Source organism: Corvus moneduloides, chromosome 3 (assembly GCF_009650955.1).
Source record: "Corvus moneduloides isolate bCorMon1 chromosome 3, bCorMon1.pri, whole genome shotgun sequence".
NCBI classification, from domain to species: Eukaryota; Metazoa; Chordata; class Aves; order Passeriformes; family Corvidae; genus Corvus; species Corvus moneduloides.
The window spans coordinates 49,318,156-49,326,139 of NC_045478.1; the positions used below are offsets into that span (position 1 = coordinate 49,318,156).

Below are 7,984 nucleotides of genomic sequence, written 5' to 3' on the forward strand. Positions count from 1 at the left end.
AGTCATAGGACCTGAAGAAGACTTTCTTAAAGGCACCCCATCCATCACACAGCTGCAGCTGACACCTGAGTCAGGGATATAGCACTGGCCTTGAAGAAGCAGTGCTGTAATTTACGCTACCAGGACAGGAACAAGTGCATACATCCCATGCTTTGTGCCAGAGCCAGGATGTCTTTTGCAGAGGTACTGTAGCTTGTTAGGCAGAGACAACTTGGGAGAGTAAAGAAGAGAGGCTGTCTGCTGAGAAGGAGAAACAACAAGCTGTGAACTGGGGGTGAGGAGAGAGCAGAGCAGATGCTGATGTATTACCCTGGTTCATTGGTCCTACAGGTATTGGCTGGGCCAAAACTGCAAGGAATGCTCTCAACTATGGTCTGCTGTTTTTAAACAAACCAAATTAGCACATGTTATTTGTGAGTTTATGCTCAGTTTTTAGTTAGTTCTTTGGGGTTTTTTTCCCTATAGAATCATAAAAGGCTTGGGGTTAGAAGCAGCCTTAAAGATCATCTAGTTGTAACCATTGCCATGTTTGTTTGTATTATTTTGTTTTCTTTAATAAGAAAGAAATCATTCAGAAACATGACTAAACTTGCAAGTAGTTACATTTAGCTGTAATCTGCCTGGTGCGTTGTAGGAGAAAAATTGCACTAGTTTGAACTGGACTGAGTAGCAAGAATACTTTAATTTGGGGCAGCAAAGAGAAAATTGTGTAACATTGTTGTGCTGTCCTGAGTGGGAGAAGAATCTGGTGAATTGCATGATTTTTCTGTCTTTGTAATCAGTTTGTTATGCAGAGAGCAATGCCATGGGATTCAGCATTTTATCTGCTGGGTTTTCCCTGGCAGCATCTGAAGAAGTTCATTATAAGTGTTTATCACATGATCCACTTAATCAAACCACTGAAATTCAGAGAATAAGTCATTCTAACAAGACCCTTCAGAGCTGCCTTATAAGCTACTTACTGATATATTCTTCCTTGGTGAGTGTACAATGAGTTTCCTTGTATCCCAGTCTATGATACAGGAAGTTCATTATCCCCAGTCCAAATTCAGACATAAAGAAAGGAAGCAGGGCTTACAAAGGAGTGACAGATAATTTGCAAAGGATTTTAGTTAGCCTCTCAAATCCCAGATAGAGTCAGACTGGAAGCTCTTCGTACAAACAGCCTTCTGGTATTCAGCGTTAGGCACAAGGCAGCTCTATCTCCATAGCTGCTTCTAATGTTGTAAAATGCAGGCATGAAGAATTATGAAAAATGCTTCTTTTGATTAGAGGTTTCCTAATGGAAGTATGTGAGAGAGAAATCAGAACTGAAAGCATGCTTTTAGCTGGATGATAGCACATCTACAGCACAATAGTCAGAGCCGATAGCTGGGCTGATGCGAAATGCCTCGAAAGCCTTTGCTAAATCCCTGTGTGCACTTCGGGGCCGAGGCACTGAGACTTGTCTGACAGGCTTGGAGCTCGCAGACACGCTGTTTGCAACCTGTGCTTGTACCCCATACGTCTGGTGGGGAAAATGCCTTTCCTGGTGATGTACCTAAGAAATGTTCTGGTTGTAGGGAGCAGGTAGGTCAAGGACTCCTCTGTCTCCTTGAAGGCATTCATTTTACTGAGCTCTGCCACAAGCAGTGTGATTTCCTGGCATTCACTGGATTTTCTCACCAATGCTGTTTCACAGTCTCATAAAGGCTTGTCTTCTTGCTATCTGCAAAAGACCAGTTTGGGTGTCACCATAGATGTAGGCTTAGACCATACTTCATATAGAAATGCTCTGGATAGTTTTCCCAAGCACCACCCTGTCTTCATACAGTAGCACTGCTCAACTACACCTCTTATTTCACGTCGTGTGAAGGCAGTACAGGGTCACACCAGATCCAGTGTTGATTTCGTGTAGGGATGCACAGGCTGAGCCTGATGTGGGTCTCTGGATGAACATTTTTTTGTCCTGAAAAAAACTGTGGTTGGGGCCAGGAACATCCAGCAGTTTGAGACAAGCTACTCTGTAAGACATCAAAACCAGGGGAGTGTGCACAACTGAGAAATACGGGCAACAGAAAAACTATAACCTGGTTTGATGGGGATGGTGCTTTTTCCCTAGTATAGCTCCAGTAAAGCAAGTCGCAAAATTCACACCATCATCTGGGCACTGCTTTGAGGGAATGATGAAACCTGTCTCTCCAATGCCAAGTCCATCCAGCCCAGAGCTTAAAATTCAACCTGGTAATTACTCCTGGGAATAATTAACTCCAGCCTGGAGAGAGCAAGGACTCTTGACTCCATCAATCAGTGTGAGAGTCTGAGATGTGCAGTTTTCATTCTTTGTGTTTTCTATGTACTGTGTACCTGTCTGTCTTGTCAGTTTCTTGACTGCTGATACACTGATATATCAAATTGTTATCAGTATGGCTGTGTCCTCAGGAGGGACTATGCTGCTTTAGTAGGTTGGTTTCCAAGTAGTAAGTTAAAATGGGACACAAAAGCCTGGAGGAAAATACTGTGTTTCTCTCTTTTTCCTCTTCTTTTTAAAAATAGTAAATGATATGTTATTTTACCAAAAGAGATGAATCTATGCTAGCTGATTAATTTTGCTACTGCATTCAATTTTGTTACAGTGTAGTTCCCTTCCTCTTTCTCACTTCTTTATTGTACTCTGTCTTCCAGGTGCTATTGTGCCTATTTAAAGAGCTCCCCTCCATCTCTCTTTTGGGACAGTCTTACTGCTGGCTTTCTGCTGTTTCAGCTTCTACACAGCTGGTGTGTCAAGGAAAAAACTGTCTTTTGTAAGGCTGTGAGGAGAATGGACCCATAAAAATCAGTATTTTTTGTATGTACGTAGTTCTTTAATCAGTAAGTCTTCAACAACCTAACCCAAATGGCCACTTTGCTATTGCCTCAGCTTCTTAGCTAAGGAGGCTGGAGAAGAGTGAGTGGGTAAATTTCTGCTGTTCGCAGCAGTGCAGTAATAAAGTGAAGAATAAAACTTCTGTTTTCCAAATGATTTTCTGCCCTGTATGTGGGGAAAGCCAGTACCAAGCATCTGGAACCATTGCTGGTAGGGATATTTTTAGTCTGCTGTAGAGACGGATGGTCAGTTGTCCACTGCATGCTGTTGGTTTGGCATTTGGGAACCATTAGTGGCTGTATCAGTGCTGAGGCTGGATTTCAGTCTCTGTACAGTCTGTTTGGAGGCAAGTTCTGGGAGAAAGAATGTGGCAGGTGCATCTGGCTGTGTGCATTTGCACATGTTTGAGATGCACAGAACGCCCACTGAGAACTGATGCTACCAGATACTGACTGGACTGGGTTTGGTCAGTGCCAAGCTGGGCTCAATTCTCCCTCCCAGCCTAGGGATGAAAGATTCTTTAATGCAGTTGCTGCTTCTGGGATGCTCAACTCAATCCCCAGTAGTGTTACCTGTTCAGAAGCCTTTCTCACTGAATTTCTTCCTTTGAAGTCTGCAGGGTTTTTAACAGTGGACTGCAGCACCTGCTGCTTGCTGGAAATCCAGAGGCTGGCACATGAGAGCATTGCAGTGCTGAACGTGGCAGTCACAAAGCATCACATTTACCAGATTTTCACTGGGCGTAGCTGATGAAAAACAGAACCGACATGCTGTAAGGACTGTCAGCTCAAGTAAAGAAAGGTAGCTTTGAAGAAAGCCTCCAAGATAGTGTTTTCAGAATATACTTCTTCAGAAAAAAAGTGGAAAATCCAAAGAATGAAATTCAGCCAGAATGAGCTCACTGCAGGTGGTGCTAGTAATGATTTTTTAAAAATCAATCTTAGTTATTAACTATTTTAATGGGGGGGGGGGGGGGTCCAGTGTCTGCCGTTACAGTACCTTCTTCTGCTGCCCCAGGAAACCCACAATTCTGAGGTTCTCTGGAGCTTTCCAACAGTGTGCATTTCCCCATTCTTAGATGAGTGGTATGAGTCAGACAGAGAGGGCTTAATCTGGCCAGCCATCAAAGTAGGTCCTGGGAAGTTTCCTCCTTCTTGGCAGATCCCCCTTCCTCAACAGCCAGTCCTGCAGGGATTTACATCCACTGGGTTAATCCAAGTTTCACCTGAGATTCCCTGGATCTGTCCATTAGACTTGGTGTCTGCAGAGGTTGCTGTGAAACTCCCCTGACCCGAGGGTAGGTCACCCTCTGGAAACTGGAGAAGTCCTTGATACCTTTTAATGAAGAACAAATGTTTTAAAAAACTCTGCTTTTGGTGACATTTCTTGCAGTTTGCATGGATCTGTGCAGTGGCATGCAGTGCTCAGAGCCATGGGGAGTATGTGTGTTCATATTTGTTTGGTCCCATCTACATCAGCGAGCCCTTGAAATGTAGCCTAGCTGGCAGATCTGGTCAGGCTGGGAAACTTAGCTTTAGATGGTTTTTTGTTTGTTTACAAGTGATCTTGGCCACAGAGAGGGACACACAGCTGGTGGTCTGTGCACTGTTCCATGATGAGGCTGAGGCTGGGCTCCGAGCCCATGAAGGCTGGAGTGGGGCTAAGCAATTCCATCTTATTCTTGGCTTAATTTGGCGGTGGATTGGACAGGCTGCTACTCTGCTGCCTTTTTCTGTGGTCTGGTATCTCAGGGCCTGGTTTGGCTTTGCTTGCGTGGGCAGCAGCATCCAGCACCCATCTGCCACGGCAGTGGAACCTCTGCTTGCTCAGATGTCCTTCTGCAGTCCAGAGAACATCTCTTGCTGTGAGCAGTAACTTGTAATACAAATACTGCACAAATACAGGCATTTCTCTTCCTGCACTGGTTGTAATAGGCAGGGTGGGAGAGGTGTGTCTGATGTCGGATGTCTCAGACAGGGTTTTCCAAGTGGCTTTTGTGTTCCTGTGCCAGTGTGGTTCATGCTGGCTGAGGGGACCAGCATGAACCACATGCTGATGTGAGCATCTATCAGCACAGCTCAAGGAGAGCTGGAGATTTGTAATGATACTGATGTGCTGTGTACCAGGCTGGAACTTCAGAAGACCCATGGCTGGGGACTGGGGAGAAGGAGCAGTGCCAGCCCATCAGTACTGTGAACTGGGTGCTGTGGCAGTGCTTCCTTGCAGCAACATCATGATAAAGGATGGTGGAGGAGGAGGCTGACAAAAGCCATGACCTTCCAGGCAGGATCTATTTCCCAAACACGGGTTAAACAACAGCAGACTGCTACAGGTGTGGGCATGGAGGAACCTGTTAAATTAAAGCCAAAGTGTAACTAGAGAGATGTTTGCTTTGCAAGATAACGTGTACCTGTTCTGCACACTGAGGTGAGGGAACTCTCTGAGACGTGTTTTACTTCATTACCACAGTACACCTCTTGCACTGCAAGGCCACAGAACTCCCAATTCTCCCCTCCCACATCCCCTTCCCTTTTAAGACCAGGGGTCCCTCTCAGCTTTACCAGTGCCTCCAATCTGACAACCCAGAAGCATCCTAAATGGTGGGAGTTGCTCCTTTTCTTGTCTCATTGGGGAGCTTCCTGACCACACTGCCTGGACTGATGCTGTTAGTAAGATGCACAACTTTCTGGTACCTGCAGCCTGGTCAGTGGCTGGAGATGAGGGAAAAGCTCTCAGGAAGGCACCCTTTGGTGGGGCTGTTACAATGAGCCAGTTTCGTTATCTGCCTTGCTGGTGGTCCCAGCAGGGCTGCAGGGAAGTCTGCTGCTTTATTTTCTTAAACGGCATCAAATTATGGCAGTTAAGATCCTACCAGGAGAAAATGAGCTCTTAGGGCAGCATTTCTTGTCCTGTGTACAACGCTTTATTAAATCAACTTTGTACAAGAATCACCCTACACATCCCTCTCTGGAGAGGCCGATCTAACTTAACTGTGGGATAAAATTTTGCAGCCCTATTTTTGTTACACAGGTGACTTGCATAAAAAAATCTTTACATGCATTAATGTCATCTGAGTTTTGGCAAGCCTTCAAAGCAGGCCATCACTAAATCCTCTTAATGCTGCACTCATCCCAGTGTTAAGTATGTAACTCTCTAGCTTTGCTTACTTTCCACATTAGGGACAATGAACTTCCTCTCCCACACACCCCTTGCAAATGTACAGGTGCTGTGAGACAAACCCCTGGTGCTGTCACCATCCAAGCGATGCCTTTTGCCTCTGTGCATACCTGCAGCTTGGCAGCTCCAGCTGGGCAGCAGCACTGCCAGCCTGCAGGATGGAGTCTTGCATACTTTCAGCTACTTCTCCGTTATTTGCACATAAAATTAATAACTGACTCAAGAGTTCATCTACAAATACGTATTTAGGGCTGCTCTTGGTAAATTTCCCTCTCTCAGCCACAAAGCTCTTGTTTTCTGCAATTTCCTTTCTGTATTTTCCCTTAACCTTAATCCATTCTAACATTAATGCATTAGTTTTGAAACAGCTGGTGTATTCTCAGCCCCTTCTTCTCCCTTACCTGCTGATTATTTCTTTTTCTTTTTTCTTTCCTCAGGGTCCTCTGTACTTCTGCTGTTTGCAAAAACTTGCTTTTCTCCTCCCTCTCCCTCTTCACAGCTCCCACCATCTGTCTCTCTACAAATACAAAGCTTTAGGGGAAATGATTCACTAGGCTGCTAACTCATTACTCACACTCTCCCCATCATGGTTTCTGTCCTTGTAGGATGCTCTAACTAATGTAAAGATCAATGAATCCTAGGAATTTTTATTTGATTAAACAAAAAAAAAAAAAAAAAAAAAAAAAAAAAGCCCGGAAGTTAAATAGATTGGACTCTTTGTACTTCCTAAAAAGCACAGCTCGGTTTTTCTTCCCCACTCTGCTAGCATTGTTTTGCAGAACAGGATCGTTGAAACAGAAGAATAGAAATAATCACAGAACCATTTAATGCAACCTTGTGCATCACATGACGCAGGAGTTACTTAATGAAATTCCCTGGCCCAAACCAAGCAAATCTGTGGTAAATCTAGAGCACATATTTTTGGATGACAGCCAAAATGATGAAAGGAATTTACTACCCAGCCTCACTAATCATTTTGAATGCTTAACTGCGCTCCCTAATATGCTGCTTTGCAAGCAGCAAAACGGACACAGCCTCATTCCCTACACGTTTCTCTCCTCCAGAGTTGTGCAGGCTGTGTACCCCAAAAGGCCTCCCAGGCCCTTGCCAGGGCCAGGGTGGCCAGCTGTCCACCTCTGGGAAAGAGACCGGAACCCCTCCCTCCTCCTCAGCACGTAGGTTTGGGCCTCGCTCTTTGCTCGGGTAATTCTTTCTATGGAAGTCACAGGCACTTAGTATCTTTGAGCTCTCCCTATTAAATGTGGCAGAAATTGGCTAAGAGGCTCAGAAGCCATTTGAGACAGACTATTTCACAGTGTTAAAACACTTCAGATACCTTAAAAGAACAGAGGCAGCCATACTGAGTTGGCAGATAATGCCATAGCATTTCAGGAGACTGGCTCAACCAGGAGGCTGAGCTCGATGCTGTAGGGCACCCAGGTGACCCCAAATGTCGACCCACATCCCACTCCTTTTGTCTTTACTTTGTTGACCATTTAAGACAGATTTCTGTCATGATTTTAGGCTGTCACCACAAGTTACTTTCTTAATTGAAAATTTATCACATGAAAAACAGACCTCCCCTCCCCACATGCAAGTAGGTGCCAAGAAGTACCACTGCCTAACACAGTTTTACTGTGCCTTCTCAGGAAGCTGCTGGCATGTCAGGTATTAGCCTGTTTCAGTTGTTGAGCTTCCCTTTTGAAACTGGAGGTGCAAAGAAGCACAGCAAACACCACAATCAAAATTATAGGAGTTGACAACACTGAATACACCCTTCTCTTAAATGGCTGCAATTCTTTTTTGCAAAAGCCTGCTAAAGGAAAATCCAAGTTTTAATTTTTTCTTCGTGAGCACCACAAAGCACGTCCTGCATCAACACACCATGCTGGCACCACCTCCATGGAAACCTAATTAAATAATTTGGATACTGTAAGAGAAGTATCAACTTCTGGGCTATTT

The 7,984-nt window shown here is 44.7% G+C and overlaps 1 long non-coding RNA gene across 1 annotated transcript in view; it reads left to right on the forward strand.

Annotated features, from left to right (window-relative positions):
* Window positions 1-7,984, forward strand: part of LOC116440588 — a 91,396-nt gene that overhangs the window by 26,416 nt on the left and 56,996 nt on the right. The window lies entirely within an intron of this gene.